The 13,898-nt window shown below is 32.2% G+C and overlaps 1 pseudogene; it reads left to right on the forward strand.

The window, feature by feature from the left end:
- The first annotated feature begins 2,277 nt into the window (after positions 1-2,277).
- LOC145113666 (CENP-B homolog protein 2-like) lies at positions 2,278-3,821 on the forward strand (annotated as a pseudogene).
- Positions 3,822-13,898: the final 10,077 nt, after the last annotated feature.

Here is a 13,898-nt window from a genome sequence, read left to right on the forward strand (position 1 = left end):
TAACCGTTATCCTACTGCAATAATTCTTGCTAAGAAGAATGCCCATGTTGTAACAATTCCACCCAGAAGGTAATGGGTTAGTCCTACAGCACATCCTTGTACAATGCTTAAGGCGATAGCTGGGTAGCAGGAACAACTTTTCATTTATTATGAGCCCAAACGATGGACTCAATAAGTTCTTGCCAATAACCACGTCCACTGAATAAAAACATTAAACTAAAATCCCATTCAAAATAAGCACCTAGGAAAAATAAGATGAGACTTTACCACCATTGAGCGGATTTTTTTAAAAAGATGAGGGGGGAGTCAGTAAGATGTCAGAGAAGCAAAATATACAAGATCACAAACGTAGATTTCTCGCGGCTGTCGATATTTGAAGTGCTCGGCCGAGCCTTGACTGAATTGATGTGTTCAACTAGTAGCCATAATTCAGTCATAATAAATCAGGAAATCATGAAACATAATCTTGGACTATGAGATTGATTCTAATCCATGTCTTATGTATATACGATATCTTGTAGAATGAAGGAATATTTGGTCAATTATCTTAGGGCCAATGTCTTATTAGATCAGAGTTCGACAGTGGCTTTGGACAACACTTTTGTTGTTTGATTATACTTGCAATTGTAGTTATAGACTTATCCAAGTGGGAGACTATTGGATTAAGGTGTATAAGCTGATAACTAAATTGGTATAAACTTAAAAATAGAAGAAAAATCCTTTTGGGTTGTGCTCATAACTAGAAATAGCTTGAATGATATTAGGAGAGAGAGAAAGAGAGAGAGACACACACAGAGAGAGAGAGAGAGAGAGAAAAATGTTTTGTTAATATATTATGGGATTAATATATTAATTGTGAATAGATAATTGATATGTTAATTTGTTATGTGGTTAATAAATTAACATGATATCAATTGTTAAATAATTGATTTGTTAATTTATATGGTTAATAAATTAATAAGAAATCAATTACAATTAATTAATTATTAATCAGAGTTAATCTGTAATTAATTAAAGGTGCAAGGGGTTAATTGTAATTGTTTAATAGTTGAACAAAATAAGCAATTCTAGAAACCTCCATGGCATGGACGGTTTTGGAGGCTTCTCTAATGTTTATGGAAGCCTCTTGGTTGTATTAAAGGAAAGGATTTGAATTATGATTAAATCTATTATTTAATCAATTCAGATTTTGCTCTGCTTGCAATTTACCTAAATTATAAATAGGACCCCCAAGGCCATCAATTTTCGTTCATGACCTTCCTAAGAAGCATAGGAACGAAATTTATTCCTCTCTCCTATTTCTCCTCTTCATTCTAGGGTTTCTAGGGTTTGGGTGTGAGACATTAGAGGCATTAAATTCCTGGTGCTTGCTTTCCAATGTTTTCAAGAAGGATATTGGTTTGATTATTTGCTACAATAATCAAGAGGTATTTAAACTCTAAATCTATGTAAATTTCGATTATTATAGAGCTCCCTTAGGGTTCTTGATGTTTATAGGTTATTGCAATCGATAGAGATTACTTAGATCCAAATAGGTTGCATGTGAACTTAAGGGTTAAGTTTTTTTGCCACAAGTTTTAATTATAACCTATAAAACCCATCAAGGTTGCATATAAAACATATTTGCAACTATTTCAGATAGGGTTTTATTTTCCAAGAAAAATGTTGATTTAGGTCTAATGTGACTTCGCCTAATGCAACCTTTTTTGAAATGTTGCGTTAGGCATTATGCAACTTTTTCAAGGCCGAATGCAACCTTTTAGCAAGGTTGCATTAGCTTCATTTTGTTTTAGGGTATAATTTTGTTTTAAAAAATGTATGTTATTCATTTGGATCATGCTTATTCTTCAAGAATGTCATTTATGAACTTGTAATTCATATCTTATGCAACACAATCTTAAGGAATTAACTATAATTCTTAGAGAACGAATTATAATTCTTTAAGAATGTCAATATTAACTACAATAAAACGTTTATAAATTAATAATGTTGGGACTGAGATATTTTATTAATTTAGCAAGATATTATTATATCGATAAATTAATAAATTATTAATTTAAAGAGTTGGCTTATATTCGTGAGCAACTCTCAAATTAATGCATCGACCTTCAAAATTTCCATGTCTGTTCACTTTACCTATTTGAATAAAATAGAAACAAGGACCTTTGAAATTCCCATGTACATTCACACATTAATGAACCTGTCAAGTTCAATGCACATAGATCTAGATTGATCACTATAAAATGTCTAATGATAAATTTTAAAATCACATCAACTATGGCTTTTAAACTAAAAGGTGTTAAAAATCAACGATGATCAATCAACAACGAAAACTATTATGCGAGTATCAGAGAGATCACCAAGGATGCACTCAACAAGATTTGGTGAATTGGGTTGACAAAAATTTCGATTTGAAAATTAGTCAAGGAACAATATCAAACACTCTTAAGGGATCATCAGAGTTCCAATCGGCTAACTTTGACAAAGATGGATCTTCCAGGCGTCACAAAGCAGGCAAGTATTCGGACATGGAGAAAGTTGTTTATGAATGGTTTCTCCAACATCAAGAGCGTGTGAACATAACAGGAGAGTTAATCATAGAGAAGGCGGTTGAGACGTTGAAGCTTTTGTATCCACAAGATTCTTCTGAACATAATCTTTCACAGGGTTGGCTTGCGAAATTCAAGTTAAGGCATGGTATCAAATCATATCGCCGATTCGGAGAAAGTGGCTTAATCGACACACATGACATGGAGAATAAATTGGAGTCTATAAGGGAAAAAATTAATCAATTTCCAATGAAAGATGTTTTTAATATGGATGAAACTGGTTTGTTTACAAGTTACAAGTTGACCATTCACTTGCAACAAAACAACTTGAAGGTAGGAAACATGACAAGGAAAGACTTACAATTGTTATTTGTTGCAATGCGGATGGCTCGGCAAAAATTCCTCTATGGATCATTTGTAAGTATGCAAAGCCACATTGTTTTAAGAATGTCAACATAAATAGCCTAGCTTGTGAATATCGTGCCAACAAAAGAGCATGGATGACTGGGTTGCTTTTCGAAGAATATGTACGTTGGCAAGATGATCAAATGCACGGTCGAAAAATTCTCTTGGTAGTGCATAATTTGTCCATCCCATTCAAAAAATATTCAATGGTTGCAAAACATCGAGTTGTTTTTTCTACCACCAAACATGACTTCAAAAATTCAACCATGTGATGCTGGGATAATTAGATCCTTTAAAATGTACTACCGTAAAAGGTTTTACCGTAAGATTTTGGAAGGTTATGAGTTGGACATTTCTTCCCCAGAAAAGATTAATATTTTAGATGTCATCAACTTGGCCATCTCAGCTTGGAGAAATGTGAAACAAGAGTTCATAGCAAATTACTTTCTACAGTGTAGAATTTGTTCGGCTAATCCAACGGGCTCAAATAATTTAAACGATATAAATTCTAGGGAGGACATTCGTGAGCTTGAGAACTTGATTACATGAATGAATTATCAACAAAAAATGGATGTGAATGGGTTGTTGGATTATTCAGGTGAAAATAATGAATGTTACGAGGTTCAAAGCATTGAAGAAATTATCGCTAATACCGTTCAAAATTCGGTTGGTGATGATTTAGTGCCTTTGGAACCGGTCACTCGGAAAGAAGCATTGCAAGCGGCAATAACTCTTCACAACTTTCTGTTGCAATACGAGAATACAGTGCCTCAACTCTTAAGTGAAATTTGGAGATTTAAAGACGAACTTAATATAGATTTGAAATTCACAAAAAAAACAAGTGACTATAGATTCATTTTTTACTAGACAGTTCTAGAATTTTGGAATATTTTAGTAATTATTAATTTATAGTTCCGCTGGGACCAATGTATTTACATTGGGATTTCAAAAAGATTATTATTTTATTATTTTATCGATTGGGGTCCAATTTTGTACCGGTCCCAAGTTGGAACCGGACAAATTATGAATGTTATCGATGTTATTAATTTATCGAGTATTAAATTGTAGAGGTTCTATTATATTTTCATCATCAAACATGAAATTTTAAATAACATAATCGATTCTCAACCATTCTTATGCGTTTTGTGAAATTTTACCGATCATTCTTATGCAAGTGTCATTTTACCATATTGTAATTGATTAAACTTTCAGAATAAGAACCAAAATTGATTTAAAAAAATTACAAATTCTCACTTATTCTCATAAAATTCTTATTTTTACAGAAGGACATTTATTTTTATAAAATATATATTCTTAGAGAATATGTTTCCTTCTTTTGTAAAGAATACATATACTTCCAAAACTCATGTATACGTAATTTTCTAGAATGTCATTATCGTATACACATAAATTTGATATTATTTAAGAATGTTTATAAAAATCGCTTAGTTAAAGTTTTGATGAAGATATATGTTTAATTGGTTATTTTTTTTAGACCGGACAGAGCCGGGTGCGGGAAGAGGGGCGGGACCTTTCCCGCTCCGATGAGCACCGCACCGACGGTGCGGGAAGGCGAGCGCGGGGAAAGGAATGGGGGGTGGGGTTGCCGCATTCTCACTCCTCCATCGATTGTTTGTTAAAAAAAATTTGTTTTTTTTGTTCCAACAGCTATATAACGTTAATATATATATATATATATATATATATATATATATATATATATATATATATATATATATATATATATATATAATTGTAAATAATTGGTGGATGACATAATAATTGGTGCATGATAAATTTGTCAGCATTTCTAACTAGTTACAATTATATGTGAGTAAAATTTGTAGTATAAATATCATTCCATTGTAAAGAATGAGATACACCAAAAAGTTATAAGAGATATAACTTTCATATTCTCTCTAAATATTCTTTCTTCTCAATTAAAGTTTTTATCAAAGTTTATTAGTTTGGTTTGGTTTAAAGTAACATTAATTACGCTTAATTCATAACATGTTATCAGCACGAAAGCTCTAATCAAGGTTATTAAACAAGTGGAAATCACATCTATCTTAATCAAGGTATGTAGTACTTAGTAAAAACACTATTAATTATAAAAACTTCCATCATATTAAAATAATAATGATACTAATGAATTAATAAAACTTATACATTATGGACTACTAACAATTTTTATTTCTTATACTAACATTTATTTATGTATTCTAATTTTTATGCATACTAACATTTACATTATGCAACTAACTTTTATTTATGCATACTAACATTTATATTAGGCAACTAACTTTTATTTATGCATACTAACATTTAAAATATATTTATTTATACATGTCAATGTTTATTTATGTTTTAGATACTCTTCATAATTTTATTTAAACATTTGCTAATATTTATCAATGTCTCTAATTAGTAAAATTATACAAAGTAAAGTTATGTATTAGTTATAAATCTTATTAAATGATTTATAAAATACATATACATATATACACAACGGAAATATATATGCAACGGTTATAAACAGCAAAAACAACGGTTATATTTTTTTTACCATAAATAAACATCTTTACCCTGCTTATTTTACCCACAACAAATATTTCTCTCTTCTATCAAATAAATCAATTTCAAGAAATCAAGCTTCAAGATGATTCATCCTTTTGTGATAATCATGACTATAATAGTCATGTTACTTTTCATCTCAATCCTTAACATCGAAGATAATATGGAATTTCATCTACTTTTAGGCTTGTATGCAATGTTAGCTTAACCTCTTCTTTTTTTTGTGTAGTATTTATTGAAATAAATGGATTTTAATTTTTATTTTTATTTTGTTTAAAATTTATAGTTACATTATGTCCAACATTGCAAAGCTCGAGTTTGCAGCACTTGAAGTTAGTGGGAAAAACTATGTGCCATGGATGATAGATGTAAAAATGCATCTTGAGTCCATGGGAATCTCAAATGCTATATATGAATTTAATAATTGTTTGGCACAAGACAAAGAAAAAGAACAAGTTTTCCTTCGTAAGCATATTGATGAAATGTTGAGATTTGAATATCTTGATGTTACTGATCCAAGTATTCTCTGGAATCTTTTGAAAGAAAGATTTGATCATCAAAAGGAAGTTATACTTCCAAATGCTAGAGATGAATGGAGAACACTGAGGTTTCAAGACTTCAAAAAAGTAAATGAATACAACTCAGCTTTGTTCAGAATATGTTCACAACTCAAGTATTGTGGATAAGAAGTTACTGATGAAGATATGTTGGAGAAAACTTACTCCACATTTCATGCAACAAACATTACCTTGATGCAACAATATCGGATGCAAAAGTTCACAAGATATTCTGAACTGAATGCATGTCTGCTTGTTGCAGAGCAAAATAATGAACTCTTGATGAAAAACCATGAATCTCGTCCAACTGGATCAGTAGCACTTCCTGAAGCAACTGCTACAAATATTGATGGTCATCAAAACAATACACGTGGACGAGGGCGTGGTCGTGGTCGAGGACGAGGCCGTGGCTATTTTAATCGAAATCAAAGCCATAATCAGAACCATAATTCTGGTCGTGGACAAGGTAATAATCGTGGTCGTGGCCAGAAAAGGAATAATTACCAATTTTCACAAAGAAACAATGTCCACACACAAGATAAGGCCAAAGTGGCAAGGCATGACACTGGGACATCACAAAAATCTGATGGTTCATGTTATAGATGTGGTAGCACAGGCCATTGGTCAAGGACCTGTCGCACACCTGCACATATTTGTCAACTTTATCAAGAGTCCATTAAAGGAAAAGGAAAAGAAGCAAACCTCATTGATAATGTTGAATTCACTCCGCTAAATGTTGTTGATTTCTGCAATGACATGGAAGACATAAATTACAAAAAATCTATTATTGTTCTAGTAACACTGTTTTTCCTTCGTTTGTTTTTCATGTAATGTCTTTCCTACAACAAATGAACTTTCTTTTTAATAATAATTATGATTATGTTTATTCACTTATTATTCCTTTCATATGTGAAGTTTAATATGAGTCTATCTGGAGCACAACACCAAGAAAAGATTGGAGGTCTTTGTATAGCAGATACTGATAGTACACATACAATTTTTAAATCAAAGAAATATTTTTCAAAATTAGTACCAACAAAAACAGTCATACATACAATATCAGGTCCTGCAGACTTGATAGAGGGAAACGGGAAAGCCCATTTTATATTACCAAATGGTACAAGCTTTTGTATAGAAAATGCCTTATTTTCTCTAAATTCTAATAGAAACTTATTAAGTTTTAATGACATATATTTCAAAGGATATGACACAAAAACTGTGACCATTGAAAATAAGAAATATATGTATATTATAGACAAAAACCATGTGCTTGAAAAACTACCAACACTTGATTTTGGTCTGCATTATACATATATACATATGATTGAATCAAATATGGTAATCGAAGGAAAACATTGTGATCCTGGGACATTCAGTTTATGGCATGATAGGTTGGGCCACCCAGGATTAACAATGATGTGAAGGATAATTGAGAATACACATGGGCATCCATTGAAGGACCAAAAGTTCCCTCAATCCAATAACATAAAACCATGTACATCTTGTTCCGTTGGAAAGTTAATTAAAAAACACTCTCCAATGAAAGTTGAAAGGGAATCACCTAGATTTCTAGAAAGAATTCAAGGTGATATATGTGGACCGATTCACCCTCCATCTGGACCATTTAGATACTTTATGGTCTTAATAGATGCATCCAGCAAATGGTCTCATGTTTGCCTATTATCAACTCGTAATATGGCATTTGCAAAGTTTCTTGCCCAAATTATTAAATTAAGGGCACATTTCCCTTATTATACTATCAAAAGAGTGAGACTTGATAATGCTGGTGAATTTACTTCACAAGCATTTAATGACTATTGTATGTCTATAGGAATTGTTGTTGAGCATCCAGTTGCTCATGTACACACACAAAATGGTTTAGCTAAATCACTGATTAAACGTCTCCAGCTAATAGCTAGACCATTGATAATGAGGACCAAACTTCCTATTTCTGTTTGGGGGCCATGCAATCTTACATGCTGGATCATTGATACGCATGAGACCAAGTTCATATCATGTATATTCTCCACTACAACTTGCTTTCATTCAAGAGCCAAATATATCCCATTTGAGAATTTTTGGGTGTGCAATATATGTCCCTATTGCACCACCTCAATGGACAAAAATGGGTCCTAAAAGAAGGTTGGGAATATATGTTGGTTATGAGTCAGTCTCTATTATAAGATATCTTAAACCATTAACAGGTGATGTTTTCACAGCACGCCTAGCATATTGTCAATTTGATGAGGCAAATTTCCCATTATTAGGTGGAGAAAAGAAGATTCTGGAAAAGGATGTGTCATGGCATGAGCCTTCTTTATCATCTCTTGACCCTCGCACAAAGCAATGTGACATGGAAGTTCAAAAGATAATGCATTTCCAAGAAATGGCAAATCAATTACCTGATGCATTTACTGACACAAAAAGGGTGACTAAATCATATATACCAGTTGTCAATGTTCCAGCTCGAATTGACATTCCACATGGACAATCTGATGATAAAGTCACTCAAGAGTCTAAAACACGCCTGAAGCGTGGAATGCCATTTGGTTCTAAGGATAAGAACCCACGAAAAAGAAGAGGAGCAGAAAATGCACTAGATCATGAGGAAAGTGTTCCTGGAGAAACACGAATTATTCAAATTCCCCGAGGAAAGGAGGATGATGCACAAAATTATGGTCAGACAAATAGAATACGTGACCAAGATGAAAACTGACAATATAGGTGCAATATTTTCTTATTCAGTTGCATGTAATATTATGAATGATGATCCTGAACCACAATCTATCATTGAATGTCAAAGAAGAAATGATTGGGCTAAATGGAAGGAAGCTATGCAAGTTGAATTAAAATCTCTTAACAAGAGAAAGGTTTTTGGGAACATTATCCTCACACCTAAAGTTGTGAAACCATTAGGATATAGATGGATCTTTGTACGAAAAAGAAATGAGAAAGACGAAATTGTAAGATACAAGGTCAGACTTGTTGCTCAAGGTTTCTCTCAAAGACCTGGAATTGATTATGAAGAAACTTATTCACCGGTAATGGATGCAACCACTTTCAGATATTTAATCAGCTTGGCAATATCTAAAAATTTAGAGATGCGTCTTATGGATGTTGTTACAACTTACTTGTATGGATCACTTGATAGTGATATCTATATGAAAATCCCTGAAGGATTTAAAATGCCTAAAGCGTTAAGTGCAAAACCCAAAGAAATGTATTCTATAAAATTACAAAGATCTTTGTATGGCTTAAAGCAATCTGGGCGCATGTGGTACAATTGTTTAAGCGATTATTTGACAAGTAAAGGTTATAAAAATAACACTATTTTTCCGTGTGTATTTATTAAGAAAACAACATCTGGATATGTGATCATAGCAGTCTATGTTATGATCTGAACATCATTGGAACGAATAAAGAAATCCTTGAAGTGATTGAACTTTTAAAGAAAGAATTTGAAATGAAAGATCTTGGAAAAACCAAATATTGTCTTGGTTTACAGATTAAGCATATGCCTAACGTAATACTTGTGCATCAATCAAATTACACAGAAAGACTCTTGAAACGTTTCAATATGGACAATGCAAATCCTTTAAGCACTCCAATGGTTGTTAGATCATTAAATTTTGACAAGGATCCATTTTGTCCATGCGAAGAAAATGAAGAAGTCCTTGGTTAAGAAGTACCATATCTAAATGCAATTGGAGCTCTTATGTATCTTACCAATTGTACTAGACCTGACATTTCTTTCGCTGTAAGCTTGCTAGCAAGATTTAGTTCAACCCCAACAAAAAGACATTGGAATGGAATCAAACATATTTTTCGATACCTTCGAGGAACTAGTGATTTAGGGTTATTTTACCCTAACAATTCAAAACAAGGCTTGATTGGTTATGCAGATGTAGTTGTTTGTCTGATCCTCATAAAGCTAGATCTCAAACTGGATACGTATTCATGAATGGAGGTACTACAATTTCCTGGCGTTCTCAAAAGCAAACACTTGTTGCCACATCCTCAAATCATGCTGAAGTAATTGCACTAAATGAAACTAGTAGAGAATTTACATGGTTAAGATCGATGACACAACTAGTTTTAACTTCATGTGGACTTGAAAAGGATATATGTCGAACTTTAATTTATGAAGATAACTCAACATGTGTCACTCAAATGAAAGAGGGATATATCAAGAGCGACAGCACAAAACATATACCTCCAAAGTTTTTTGAGTACACTCAAGAGCTTATAAAGAACCATCAAGTTGAAATTAAATATGTTCAATCCAGTAACAATGCAGCAAACCTTTTTACGAAGGCACTTCTTATTGCAATCTTCAGGAAACATGTCCATGGCATCGGAATGCGACATGTGCATATAATATAATGTGACGGATGTCTAAATAAGGGGGAGTCAACTATACACTGCACTCTTTTTCCTTTCGCTAAAGTTTTTTCCCACTGGGTTTTCTTTAGCGAGGTTTTTAATGAGGCAGTACATCAACGTTGAACGCTAAAATGATGTCATCTAAGGGGGATTGTTGTAAATAATTGGTGGTGTTGTAAATAATTGGTGGATGACATAATAATTGGTGCATGGTAAATTTGTCAACATTTCTAACTAGTTACAATTATATGTTAGTAAAATTTGTAGTGTAAATACCCCTCCATTGTAAAGAATGAGATACACCAAAAAGTTATAAGAGATATAACTTTCATATTCTCTCTAAATATTCTTTCTTCTCAATTAAAGTTCTTATCAAAGTTTATTAGTTTGGTTTGGTTTAAAGTTACATTAATTATGCTTAATTCATAACATATATATATATATATATATATATATATATATATATATATATATATATATATATATATATATATCCCCACTATAAATACCACAACACCCAACTTTTTTTAACCCATATCTTCTTATTCTCTCCAAAAAATATTAATGAAAATGTCATCATCTTCATCATCCGATTTGACGGCTCAAGAGGAGGCTAAGTTTATCGGTTCTGTCATGGCGAAAATGGCTGCATACTTTCAAAACCAACAAGGCGAAACATCACATGCACGATCTAAACCAAGAAACCCGCCGTTGCGTAGAAATCGCGAAGCCGGACACGATCGTCTTATAGAAGACTACTTTGCAGATGACGCCATCTACGTTGTAAAGTTTCGATATGGGTTCCGGATGAGGAAGGAAATATTTTTACGTATTGTTGGCGATTTGGAAGGCCGTTTTCCATATTTCCAATGGAAAATGGATGCGAGACGGATAAAAGGTTTCTCTTCAATTTAAAAATGCACGGCTGCAATTCGTCAGTTAGCATACGACATGGGCGCAAACAAATGGGACGAGTATTTTAGGGTGTCAGAGCGTACCGTGCGAGAGTGTGTGTACAAGTTCTGCAAAGCGATCTGCTTGGTTTATGGGAAACAGTATTTGCGCAAACCAACTATGAACTATATCCACCAATTATACACGGTGCATGAAGGAAAGCATGGATTCCCTGGAATGCTAGGTAGTATCGACTGCATGCATTAGAGTTGGTCATTATGCCCCAACGCATGGCGTGGTCAGTACATGAGAGGCGACCACAAAGAGCTGACGATCATTCTAGAGGTTATCGCATCACATGATCTTTAGATATGACATGCATTCTTTGGTCCAGCTGGTGCAAACAATGACATCAATGTGTTAGACCAGTCGTCGGTATTCAACGATATCTACCTTGGAAACTCGCACGATGTACCTTTTCATGCAAATGGGGTAGAATATAAGCATGGATACTATCTTATTGACGATATATATCCTCCCTTGTCAGTTTTTGTGAAATCGTTTACATGTCCTAACGACCCGAAAAGGAAAAAGTTTAAAGAGGCACAAGAGTCAGCTAGGAAGGATGTGGAGCGAACATTTGGTGTACTTAAGAGACGTTGGCAAGTACTAGCAGTTGGGGCAAGGTCATATGAAGTGAAAAGGTTACAGCATGTAATGTATGCATGTATCATATTGCATAATATGATTCTTGAAGACGAATGAAGAGCGATATGTCGGTACAACGAAAATGAAATTTTGCTAAATGTCGAAGGAGTAGCCGTTGGTACACAATAGTATAAGGAAAATAGAAGAAAAGTACACAATCGCGACATTCATCACGCCCTTCGTGCTGATTTGGTGAAGCACATTTATAAGACTCATATTCAGCCGCTGATAGAGTATTGTCACGATAATTTGTTTGACGAATCAGACGAGGATTCTGATATGTTCGTCGAGAGCGAGGATTCCGATGACGAGAGTGACGTTCAGGAGAATGATGAAGACGATGAGGTCGATGACGAGGACAATGATTCCGAGTTATGTATTTTGTTTTTTTTAATTAGGATATTAATTATGTTTTCTATGTTCTTGTTTGTTTGATTTTTTTGTTTGTGTTTTTTTTTTAATTTTCTACTTATTTAAATATTAGGTTTAATGTAATTTTTATTTTAATTAATGAAATGCTTTTTATTTTTAATTAAATTTTATGTTTATTATTAATTTAAAAATTATAAATCATAAAAAAGAATTAATTTTATTTAAAAAAATAAAAAAAACAAAATAGTGAGGGGAATTTCTCACTCATTCCTTAGGTTTAGGTGAGGAAAGGAAAATGAGGGAAATGGTGTTGTGGCCCACAAAATGTGAGGGGAGTTTCCCACCCATACCCTCCGATCTTATAACTAGTTTAATTTTAAAAAATTTGAATTTGGATATTTACTTTTCAGATTGTTTATTTATTAAATATAACTAGTTGACTAAAATGTAGATAATTTTAATTTATTTCACTTAATAAAATGTCATATTATCCTTTCTAATTAATTAAAAATAATTATATTGTACATGATATCACATTTTAAAATAAAATTTTGAAATAAGGAATGAAGAAACGTATTAATTGCAATTACTATCACATTTATTAAATGTAATACATTACATATATAAGTATAAGTATTATATGACTTTTTAATTTAAAAAAAAAAACAGAAATTAACATGTGGATATTCTTTGTTTTAAAAATATCATAAAATGACAAGTATCAAAACTTATGAAAGATTGACATGTGGCAAAATGAATCTTCATTTATTATAGTAGATCTCTTTCTATTAGTAATAATAAGTGTGAGACATAAGTATTACATGAATTTATTTAAAATAAAATTTAAATATGAAATTCTAAGCATTTTAGAAGTTTGAATTTATAAGAAAAGTGACAAAAAAATATTGAATTATTAAAATTAAAGTTTTTTTTTCTTTTAAATTTAAATAAATAATTTAGATAAATAAACAAATGAAACTAATGAGACTTTAATTTAAGAATTTCGAAATTAAAAGGAAGGTCTATTAATGAAATTGATATGCATTTATTATTATATTTATTACAATTATTACATTTAAATATAATCTGGAATTTAATAAAATGGAAAAAAAAATAAAAAATGACATGTCGAATAAAAACTAATTTAAAATAACTACAAAATAACATATGATAAAATGAATGAGAGTGTGACATGTGACAAAAAACTCATTATTTATTAGAATATATATATATATATATATATATATATATATATATATATATATATATATATATACCGTTGTCAACGATGGTATGACTATGTCCCATGTTCATTTGCAAAGTCTCGTTTCCATCTGTCATCGTTACAACGTGTCTTACCATATTGGTAGTAGTGGGGTCGGTTTTCTAGCCGTTACGAAGGTGTTGTGGACAGTGGCAGATCCAATTAAGAAGTAGTGGGGTGCATGGCCCCCAC

Source organism: Lactuca virosa, chromosome 5, assembly GCF_052849685.1.
Source record: "Lactuca virosa cultivar CGN04683 chromosome 5, Lactuca_virosa_CGN04683_v6, whole genome shotgun sequence".
NCBI classification, from domain to species: Eukaryota; Viridiplantae; Streptophyta; class Magnoliopsida; order Asterales; family Asteraceae; genus Lactuca; species Lactuca virosa.